The 10,541-nt window shown below is 44.9% G+C and overlaps 1 pseudogene; it reads right to left on the bottom strand.

Moving 5' to 3' along the window:
• Positions 1-2,202: 2,202 nt before the first annotated feature.
• LOC149748993 (spermatogenesis-associated protein 31D1-like) lies at positions 2,203-8,545 on the bottom strand (annotated as a pseudogene).
• Between the last annotated feature and the right edge of the window lie 1,996 nt (positions 8,546-10,541).

The following is a 10,541-nucleotide window of genomic DNA, read 5'->3' as shown; positions in this document are numbered from 1 at the left end:
TGCTTCTTTAGCCCTATGGTCTGAAAGCTAGGGCAGAGGGGAGGGACTGGGGGAGCCAGCATGAGCTATATTGCACCTAATGTTTTCTCTCTCCCAAGTCTGAAAACTGGCAATGGTGAGTCACGTGGTTGTAAGGCCTCCTTTCACTTGATTATTCATGGTGACCCCACACCACCTTTACCTGCATGCCACCTTTCCCTCCTTCTTTGGATGCTCCAACCTCTTTGTTTTTCTTACCAGCTACCAGTCTACTTAGCCATTAAATAGCTTTGACCTTGATGATATGAATGTGAATGAGGTCAAGGATACACTTGACACCTCTGGCCACTTTTGCTTCAGTAAACTGAGTGGGGTGTCCAAGAAGAAACCCTTGTCTTAGGAAGACTTCTAAGACGGTTCCAATGATCCCCACGTCCTGATAGTCACACCCTTGTATAATTACTCCTCTCCTTGAGTGTAGGCTGGACTTAGTAATTTGCTTCTAATAGAATAAGGAAAAGGTGATGGGATATCATTTCCATTATTAGTTTACAAAAGATCGTAACTTCTGTCTTGCTAGCAGACTGTCTCCTGACATTGATGAAGCAAGCTGCCATGTTGGAGAGGCCCACATGACAAGGAACTGAGCCAACTCTAGCCAACAACCAACAAAGAATTGAGGATCTCAGTCCAACAGGCTTTGAGGAACTTCATCCTGCCAACAGTTGTATAAGTGAGCACAGAAGTGAGTCCTTCTACAGTCAAGCCTTCAGATGAGACCCCAGCCCCAACTGACACCTTAATTGCAGCCTTGTGAGAGACCTTGAAACCTTGAAGCAGAGAACCCAGGTAGGCCTTGCCTGGATTCCTACCCACAAAAACTGTGAGATAATGAATATGTGCTTTTTTTTTTTTTTTTTTGTGGTACGCGGGCCTCTCACCATTGTGGCCTCTCCCGCTGCCGAGCACAGGCTCCGGACGCGCAGGCTCAGTGGCCATGGCTCACGGGCCCAGCCGCTCCACAGCATGTGGGATCTTCCCGGACCGGGGCACGAACCCGTATCCCCTGCATCGGCAGGCGGACTCTCAACCACTGCGCCACCAGGGAAGCCCCGAATATGTGCTTTTTTAAGCCACTAAATTTAGGGGTGTCCTTTATACAGCAATAGATAACTAATACACCCCTAAATTACTGTAATCTTGGTGAAATATGTACCATGACTGGGAGGGCAGGCACCGAATAGCACAACGTCTCCCTGATGACATCCCTGGGAATACTGTCTTCATGCTCAAAGATTATCCAGTATACTCTTATGTTAAAATGGTATCATTGTGCTCTACAAAACCCTGATTAGTAGCCAGGAGGTACTGGAGGCATAGGTAGGGTTGTGTTGGGTGGAATGGATGGGCAGTATGGGATCATGAGTAGTGATGATGATGTCATTCTTTCCCCTTCTCATTTTTTGCTTCCTTTCCCATTCATTCCACCATTACATTTTCCTTACTCTCTTTCTCCTTTTCCCCAAAATTCTGGGTGACTGCCTGATGACCACTCCTGTAAATGATGCTATTAAGCTACATATCCTGAAGAAATTTCCTTGAGGAGCAGCTCTTCCTGTTCCTCAAGGTGTTCTCACAAGCACAGAGACCTCATTGTCAAGCTCAAAATGTGCTTTCCAGACAGATTAACACCCCATGTGTAGCAGATTGTTAAGCCGGACCCACCCAGTTCCTAGACGCTGCCCTGGCCAACCCAGCGTCCACAATCACAAAGCCCATTTATATACACCCCACTCAATGACCACCTACCTATGAGAATCAGCAGCTTCTTTCTAAACGAAAGTAAGTCACCATCTTCAGGAAAATATTCATATCCCTTGTCCTTTTCAGAGCTGCCAATTCAGTCTTCCCTACTGCTCCAGTAAGGGTAGAGGAAGGGGAAAAAGTGAACTGCTACCCATTTTCATTAGGGTAAGGTTAAGGGGTGGGGAACATGGCCCATCACTACAAACTTCATGAAGGAGAGAAGGGCTCTCAGTTGCAGGTGACATTTGATCCTCACCAAGAGATCTAAGAGGAAGATTTCTGTCTTCCACTAACCTCAGGGCCTAAACACTCTCCAAAACTTTCTGCAGGAACAAGAGTTAATTCTGGCTACATTATGCCAGAGTAACTTATCCAACTGTAGCTGCATATAGTTCAGGATAGTTTGAGAGCAGATAAGAAGACAGTTTGAGCCAAGTTCTGGACTTTAAGGGCTTTTCTCACTTCGGAAAAGCCTGAAAGTTTCTAGAGTAAAGTTTTTGTACTTTTTTATAGAAAAATAAAGTTTTTTAAGTAGGGGACATCTAAGCAGGATCAAATAAAGGACCCCAGGATGAAACTGAGGAGGCTGCGGACAGGTTCCCTGCAAGGAACTCGTCATCTCTTAGACGCCAAGAGAGGAAATCAGTATGAGCTGAACTACTCCTTCCTTTCTCTACAAACAAGTTCCAGGATACCCAAAACCCATGCCCCCAGTGCAGTACACAGAGAGCACTAATGTTTCTCTATTAGAAGAAACATTTATTGAGGAGGATCAATATTCTCAGTTGTACTAAAGAAAGATTGTTTTCATCAGAGGATGTGTTATCATGAAAACTGCGAGGTTTTCTCAACAACGACTGAGTTCTTTGGAGAAATTTTTTCTCCCTGAAAATGCTGGAGAAGCAATTTCTGTTTGAATAGAAGAGTCAAATCTCTGAACACAGTGCCTTCATCAGGGGTGAGGGTGGCCGGAGGTACCTGGCATTCTTGATGCACGCAGGTGGGGCTTGGATTGGGTACAAGCTCCCTGGAGGACAGGGAAGAGGGTTGACTCTGGCATAATACCCAGCCCTCAAAGGCACAAATTTCTGGTGATGTCTGATCCTGTCTCTGTTCTGTCTAACACTTGTAAGACAAGTCTGGTCAACAGAAACAGCTTCTTGATTTGAGGACTTGGTACATGCCCATTCCTCTTGCTGTGGGTCAGAGAGAGCCCCACAGTTGGAGGGATGTCCCTTGTCAGGCTGTACCTGGGTCTGCAGTTTCTTCCTGTGCTGACTTAACTCCAAGGCCTCAGATTTGAACCTACATGCCAGCTTCTCCTCTAGGATCTTCCCAATGGCTGTCATGAGCTCCTGAGCTTCAGGAGGCCCATAGCTCACAAAGATAGCTGCACTTTCAACTGAGTCTTGGTGCTGCACAAAGGTTGACATGAATTTGGCTTTTTGCCGGGGACTTGCCTGGTCTTTGATTTTCCTCTTGGAGTCAATCCACTGGAAAAGTCACCTCATCTTTTTTCTGAAGTAACTTTCTGGAGGAAGCTGTTCATTCTGTGACAGAGGTGGGGAAGTGTCCTTTAATTTTCCTCAACAGGGTGGCTCTTCTTTCTGCCTGTAGATGTCCCTAGTCCTGAATCCTCACTTCTGTATTCTCCTGCTTTGGAGCCCGGAGGTCTCACTCTCTTTGCAACAGGTGGGAAATTCTTAACCTGGCAGTTCCATAAGACATGCTTAGAGGGATCCTGCCTCTGCTCCGTGCTGATCCCACTGTCCTCCACGTGGACATGCAGCACCTGGGAAGCTGCCGTGTCCCCAGTGGAGGCACTGTGGACATGAATCAGTGAAGACTTGGAAGGCAACCTACCTGAAAACAGGGGCATGTCAGTGGGACAGTGTACAGCCTGGCTATGCTCCTTACCCTCGAATTTAAACTTTAACTCACTAAGGAGCTGGTTTTGAAGGTCTGATAGTTTAGAATCTTGGGGAACCGTTATTTTTGGTGAGGGACATTGGGGGGTCAGGGTAGTTTCTATTTTATCCATATTGACATATGCCATTTGGGAGCTTTCCAACTCGCCGGTTGTCAAGATGTCCCAATATTGTGATTTAAGAGCACACAGCTCCTTGGCCTTGAATATCTCCCTGGATACATTGGACATGAAAGAATGTTCTAAATTCTTCCCCACTATCGTTGGGCCCTGAATCATTTCTACTGTATCACTGGAGTTCATGTTCTCATCCCTTGGCTCATGTCCATCCCCGGCTTGCCTCATGGGCACTTCTGGGCTGCATCTGTGGTCTAGTAGAGTCTCACTCTGACTCACTTTGTCTTTGTTTCTGTGTGTGAGTGGCTGAAAAGTCTGTCTGCCATGCTCAATTGTCTGAACGTCCTCTGCAAGCCTTTGGTCGATATCAGAGTGTGATGGTTGCGGGGCCCGCTGTCCTTCTTTGTCCACAGATGAGATAACAGGAAGAGGATGATCCAGCACCGGGACTGAACTTGTAGTTCTCACCTTGTTTCCCTGAGAAGTTTTAGAACTTCCTTCAAGGGGCTTGGAAACCTCACCTTTGGAATCCACCCCAGAAATATGGGTGGTTGAGGAGGGAAAGTCAAATTGAGGAAGAGGCCATGTTTTGGCTTCCCTCAACATATAGAATTTTATGGATTCAAGAACCTTGAGGGGTAGACCCCATCTCTGAGTCACACGAAACCTTAAAATCTGGGCTTCTAGCACCTTTCGGATGTTAGGATCAAGAAAAGAAAGCTCTAGAGTGCTAATCTGGTGGTAGACTTTACCTACCATTGCACTTTTTGAATCTGCGTCTTCCATATCGGTCTGGGAACTCCCAGAAGGAGGCAAAGTATTGTCGTCAGCCAGCCATGAACGACACACACCTATAGGAATCCTACCTGCACTGATCTGCCAAGACTTCGTGCTCACATGTAATCTAAGAATGGTTTTTATTTGATTCCAATCTATGTCCTTCCTTGAGACATTTAATAATTCATTCCCTGAGTGATTCCTTGAGTGACACACACAGTTAGTTTTTGTCTCCAAAGCAGCCCTCAGACCCTGCACTAGGTAACATTCTGAGACCTCTTGTGGCACTGTCTTCTGGGCTCTTCTCTCGGATATAGCCAAGATTCTTCCTCATGTCATCCCTTAGCTAAAACTTTGTTGGGGCCCTCTCATGGAAATTTGCTGGGAGACCCAATTCAGTCTTCCCTATATCCTTGCTATCCTTGCCCTGAAGCTCAGAGATTTTTAAGTACCTCTCTGCCGAGGTACTTCTTTTAATTTATACTGAGGCTCCATCAGTGCTGGGGACTCTAGATTCCTACAGGCTTGGAGGCACCATCGTGGAATTAGCCTCCTTGGAACGTGGAGCTCCAGTTTCTCCCGGGGTTCACTGGTGATATGAAAATGGCCAAGGACAGAGACTGGTACATAGGCATGGGACGACCGGTTGACCAATGGGAGGTTAAGAGCTTGAGGACAAGTGGCTTCTTGAGATTTTTGGAGCACAGGAATTAAACCCCACAAACTTTCCTGTTGTTTCTGCAACACGTGCCATTCCAGGTGTTGATTTCCAGTCGCGATATGAGAGTCGACTCATTCTGGAATCTATGGAAAGATACTCCATGGTCCCTAATCTGGGATGGAGAAGAAGATGGTAGAATTGGGAGTTGGGATTGGGGTTTAGTTTGAGGCAAGGGCTGTGGATGTACATGAGGGAGCAGAAGAGGAGGGGAATGAAGAAGTGGTGGAGATCCTTGATCCCGCATTTTGAATGCAGAAGCATTACAGATTCCATTGAATAAAACAGAGTGAGACTCTAGTGGGGAACTACTACTAGAAGCCAGGAGAGTAGCCACTAGGGACTCACTGTGCAAAAAGGGAAGACCCCAGAAGAGCTGGCTATATTTCTGCTGCAAGTTTTCCCCCAAAGTCATGTCATATAGGAGCTGCTGACAAATGCGCAGCTGCTCTGTTTTGCTTTCACTGTTCCAGCCAGTTTGGGGGGCTCTAGTGTCCTTTACATCAAGTGACTGCAATGAATTCCCTGAAGATGTCTGTTGGCATTCTGACATTTGTTTTGAAAATGGTCCCTCTTCCTTTTGTTTCTTCTCTAAACTCTGGAGAGCCATTTTCTTTTTTATTTGTCTCTCCAAGAGTCCCTGGATGTTAAAGCCAAAGAAAGAATGGCTGTTGGCCTCCATGTGCTTGGTAACAGAGTCTCTCCAGAGACAGGTGTCTGGTAGATGGAGGGAAACATTCTCTCTCTGAAGATCAGAGTGTGATACTGTGGGGAGGAACACGTTCTTGGCATGAGCTTGCCACCAGGAGCAGTCGGAAATTGACAGGCTTGAAAGCTCAGTGCCTCTGATTGTTGAAACACAAGTGGATAACCCACCAGAGCTATCTGGAGATAACTTCTCCAGGACAGGCTTCAGTAAGATGGAAGTTGATTTAGGTTGAGTCACAGATAAAGTGCACTCTGGCTGTGGTGAAACAGACAGAGTTGGTGGTGCATGATGACAAGCAAAAGAATCGGGGTGATTCACTGCCTGGGACAAATCTGATAAGGGATTGATATCTTGGGAAAGGGTGGGGTCAAGAGAGAAAATGTGGCCTCTCGTGGGAGAACAGGATCTGCTGTCTGAGTGTCATGTGGTAGGAGAGGGGGAAAGGCAAGGGGTTGGGGTGGGGAATAGTCCACTGGGAATTCAAGGAAGGAAAAGGCTCTGGTGCCAGAGAGTGACCCAGTGGTGAGGGTGAAAAAAAGTCAACTAAGAGAGTCATTGGGTTAGGGGAGAGAACGGAGGGGGGCAGTGGGGAAGGCTCAGGCAGAGATGCTGGTGTTAGGTCTCTTGAAGGGACTGTTGAGAAGGCAGGGGACAGAGTAAATGATGACTCAGTCACAGGAGCTGTGGAAGCCAAGGGGGACACAGAGGAAGTAGAATCTTCCAGGGCCTGTGAGAGTAGCAGCCGATTGACCTCAGCAGTTGCATTATTACACACCTCACAGAAGGGGTCTGGACATAAAAGCCGACAAAAGCAGGTGGTGTCATCGTGCCGGCCCAGGGGGCTGCAGGAGACAGGAAGTACAAAGATGCAACCAGGACCAGAACAAACATGAGACCCTGGCAGGTCTGGCAAAAGTATGGCTGCCCAATGTATACTATCCTTTCACATTCTTTTACTTCCTTTATCTCACAATAAATCTTTTATCCCCCTCCCCAAGGCTTTCACATTCTGAATCTGAGGATTTTCCCTCCCATGTCAATACCAGGCTTCACTGAGGCCCTAGAACTTCAAAGACTCCACTAAAAAGCGGGATACAGGAAAGAAGGTAATGTTCAGTCACCTTTGCAGAAGAGAGAGCACCTTCCTTGCCTCCTCAACTTTGCTCTGGCAAGCTCTCCAACCTGGGAAACCAGGAGAGTGATGAAGGTAGAAACAAGGAGACCTTATAGGACGCTTAGTAGAATGTCCTTTAGTGGTACCCTTGGTGGATTGGACTTGGAGAGCCCCAAGAACTAGGAAATAGGGTCAGATCACATGGTCAATGATGATAATAACAAAGCTCAAATATATGTTGCTTTATCATTCACAAAGGGCTTTCATATGTATTCTCCCATGTGATATTCAGAACCACCCTTTGAGGAATACAGGTCAATGGTTATTTACCTCAGAGATGAATCTGATCATCCAGGAAGTCAAAGGACTTTTACAAAGTCAGGACACAGAAGTTCTGACTCTTGACATCTCACATGGCCACCTGTTGGGAAACACCCATTGCCCAGGCCCATCACTGGTTCATGCCCAGCGATGAGCAGAGCAGGGGATCTGAGGAGTGTCTCAGGCTCTGACTGCCCTCCCACAAGCCCCTCCTCTGAGAACTCTGGTTTCTGAGAGAAACTGTATCTAGCAGTTGACATCCTCAGAGATCAGGGACCTTGGATCTCATGGAAAAGGCAGGAAGGGTCACCCTTGGAGAGTTCAGGTGGGATAGGCAGAACCTTACCTTTCGGTGTTCCACCTTTCCTTCTCCTCTTGGCTCTGCCCTGACGCTGAGAACAAAAAGAAAAGAATGAAGGGCTGGGGCTCATTTCTCTCACTCCTCTCTAGGAAACTCAGATATTCATTACCCATGAATAATATGACTCTTTTAATTAATAGAACTTTATGTTCCTTCCTTTTATCAATTTTAAAGGTTTAAAATGCTTTCGATGTTTTTCTTCTTTGACAAACTCAAAGAAGGACGTTTGTCTATGAGATCCACACTTGATATTCCCAGTCAAAAGTCATCTGCCCAAGGAGGGCATAGCATCTGAGGCCAACAGTCACGTCCATGTCCCTCAGATAGGACGCTGTATCCCGGAGCTCAGGCTCCAGCCTCTGCTCAGAGGCTCAGCATTGCTGCTCTGATCAGCCCAGCACAAAGGAAGGCTTTGTCGAGTGATGCCTGACGTGAGAATGTGATGCATGATCAAGCAATGGGGAACTCTGTTCTCCTGCAGAGATCCCAAACTCTCTAAATAACCCAACCCAGGACCACAAAGTTACTGCAAAGTTATTGCTTGGGATTTTATCCTGGAATCTCCAAACACTCAAGTGGGCCACAGGCTTCAATTGGAAGCCTTAGTTCTGTCCCAGGCAAGAAACCTGGGATCCTCTGCACATTTCAACAGGAGTTTACAAAATGCTGTAGAAGAGCACCACCCGCTCCCCACCAACAAATTTTTTTCAATTAAACACAATACAAAAAAAAAAAAAGAAGGAAAAAAATCAACATGTTTACAGCACGGAACCCCTAATTTTTCTTATCTGGTGCCACCAGGTCATCTGTCTTCTGGCATTTTGTGGTATGAATTGGTTTGCCAGCACTTCGTCTGCTCTGCTCGCCAGTTACCATTCCTCCACCAGATTTCCGTCTTCCAAACATGTGTTGACATCTTTTGTCGTATCCTCTCTCCTTCTAGTCATCCTTAAGCACTTATTCTTTTTAAATCCTTTGTTTGAATAGTTTTATTGAAATATAGTTCACATACCATACAATTTACTCATTTAAAGTGTGTAATTCCATGATTTTTAGTATACTCATGGACATGTGCATCACCACAATTTTAAAAACATTTTCATGACTTCAGAAAGAACCCTGTAGCCTTTAGCTATTACCCGCCACCCTTCATCTCCCAGCTCTAAGCAACCATTAATCTACTTTCTGTCCTCTCTTGGTTTCCCTATTCTGAACATTTCACATGAATGGAATCATATGTGGTTATTTGTGACTGGCTTCTTTCACTTAGCATAAAATTTTCAAGGTTCAGCCATGTTGTAGCATGTATCAGTGCTTTTTAATGCCAAAAATATTACACTGCATGGATATACCATATTTTATTTACCCATTCATCAGCTGATGGACATCTGGGTTGTTTCTGCCTTTTAACTCTTAGGAATAATACTGCTATGAACATTCGTTTACAAGTTTTTGTGCGGACATATGTTTTCATTTCTCTTGAGTATATACCTGGAAGTGGAGTTGCTGGGTCACATAGTAATTCTATGTTTAACATTTTGAAGCGCTGCCAGACAGTTTTCCAAAACAGCTGCACCATTTTTCATTCCCACAAGCAGTGTATCAGGGTTCCGGTTTCTCTGCATTCTCACCAACACTTGTTTTAATCTGACTTTTTGTTTCTAGTCATTCTTGTGTGTGTGAAGTGTTATATCACAGTGGCTTTGGTTTTCATTTCCCTGATGGCTAGAGATGTTGAACCTCTTTTTACCTACTCTTTTTTTTTTTTCATCTACTCTTGCTTTGAATGGCATTTGGGGAAAGAGAGAAGATAAACAAGTGTGTTTTATCTACTGTGTTTAACTTGCAACACAATAGCTCATTTTAACTATGTGACAGGAAAAATATTTTCTTGTAAATATTTGAAAACACATATAATGATGTCAAGTCTTTATCAACATGCACAGTTGACTACTTCTATTCTTTCTGCATGTTATAGTTACTGTGTGATTAAGGGAAAGCAATATTGTGCACTGAATTTGATCTGTAAGATTACTTCCTCTACGGGGTTGAGGGAGGAATTCATTCAAATGACTCCTCAGGGTTGACTAAAAGGCAGAGCAGAACTGATTGCCAGAGCCTCTAAAGCACAATGCTTTTGTGTCACCAATGCTGTGTACGTCTGTTGTGAATAACTGTGTACCACAGGTGATAAATATCAAAGAAATGTGAGAGCTTTGACATGGGCACATAGCATATGTCTTAAGAGATAGATGACAAGACGTTTAAATGGGCTTTTACACTTTAATCATAGTGTAAAAGATGGGATGTATCACACATGCCAAATGATAACTGTGAAAGCTGGGTGAGGAGTGTATGGGAGGTTACACTGTTCTGTCTGCTTTCGTGCATGTTTAAACATTTTTGTACTAAAAAGCTTTAAAAATAATAAAAGATGTAGAGTGACTCATAAGGAGAGGGAGGGAGCAAAACAATACCTGGCCAGGGTGATCGGTCCATCAAGACTAGAGTTTAGCTATCTCTCAATAAGGACATTTCAGGAAGTGTAATTCCTTTGAGGTTGGGAAAGAAACTTCTTTCCGTATAACAGGAAGGAAGAAGGAAAAGAGGAATGGGAAAGTTGTTTGTTTTTTTTTAAGGATTTTGATGAAAATTTCCCATCTCGTGACTTCTAGTTCCTCTGTGAATGGTGGCTTGGCACATCTGCTGAGC

The sequence above is a fragment of the Delphinapterus leucas genome, chromosome 6 (assembly GCF_059928025.1).
Source record: "Delphinapterus leucas isolate spDelLeu-1000000601 "Yukka" chromosome 6, BTC_Dleu_Yukka2, whole genome shotgun sequence".
In the NCBI taxonomy this organism is placed as follows: domain Eukaryota; kingdom Metazoa; phylum Chordata; class Mammalia; order Artiodactyla; family Monodontidae; genus Delphinapterus; species Delphinapterus leucas.
This window is presented reverse-complemented; position numbering and strand designations above follow the sequence as displayed.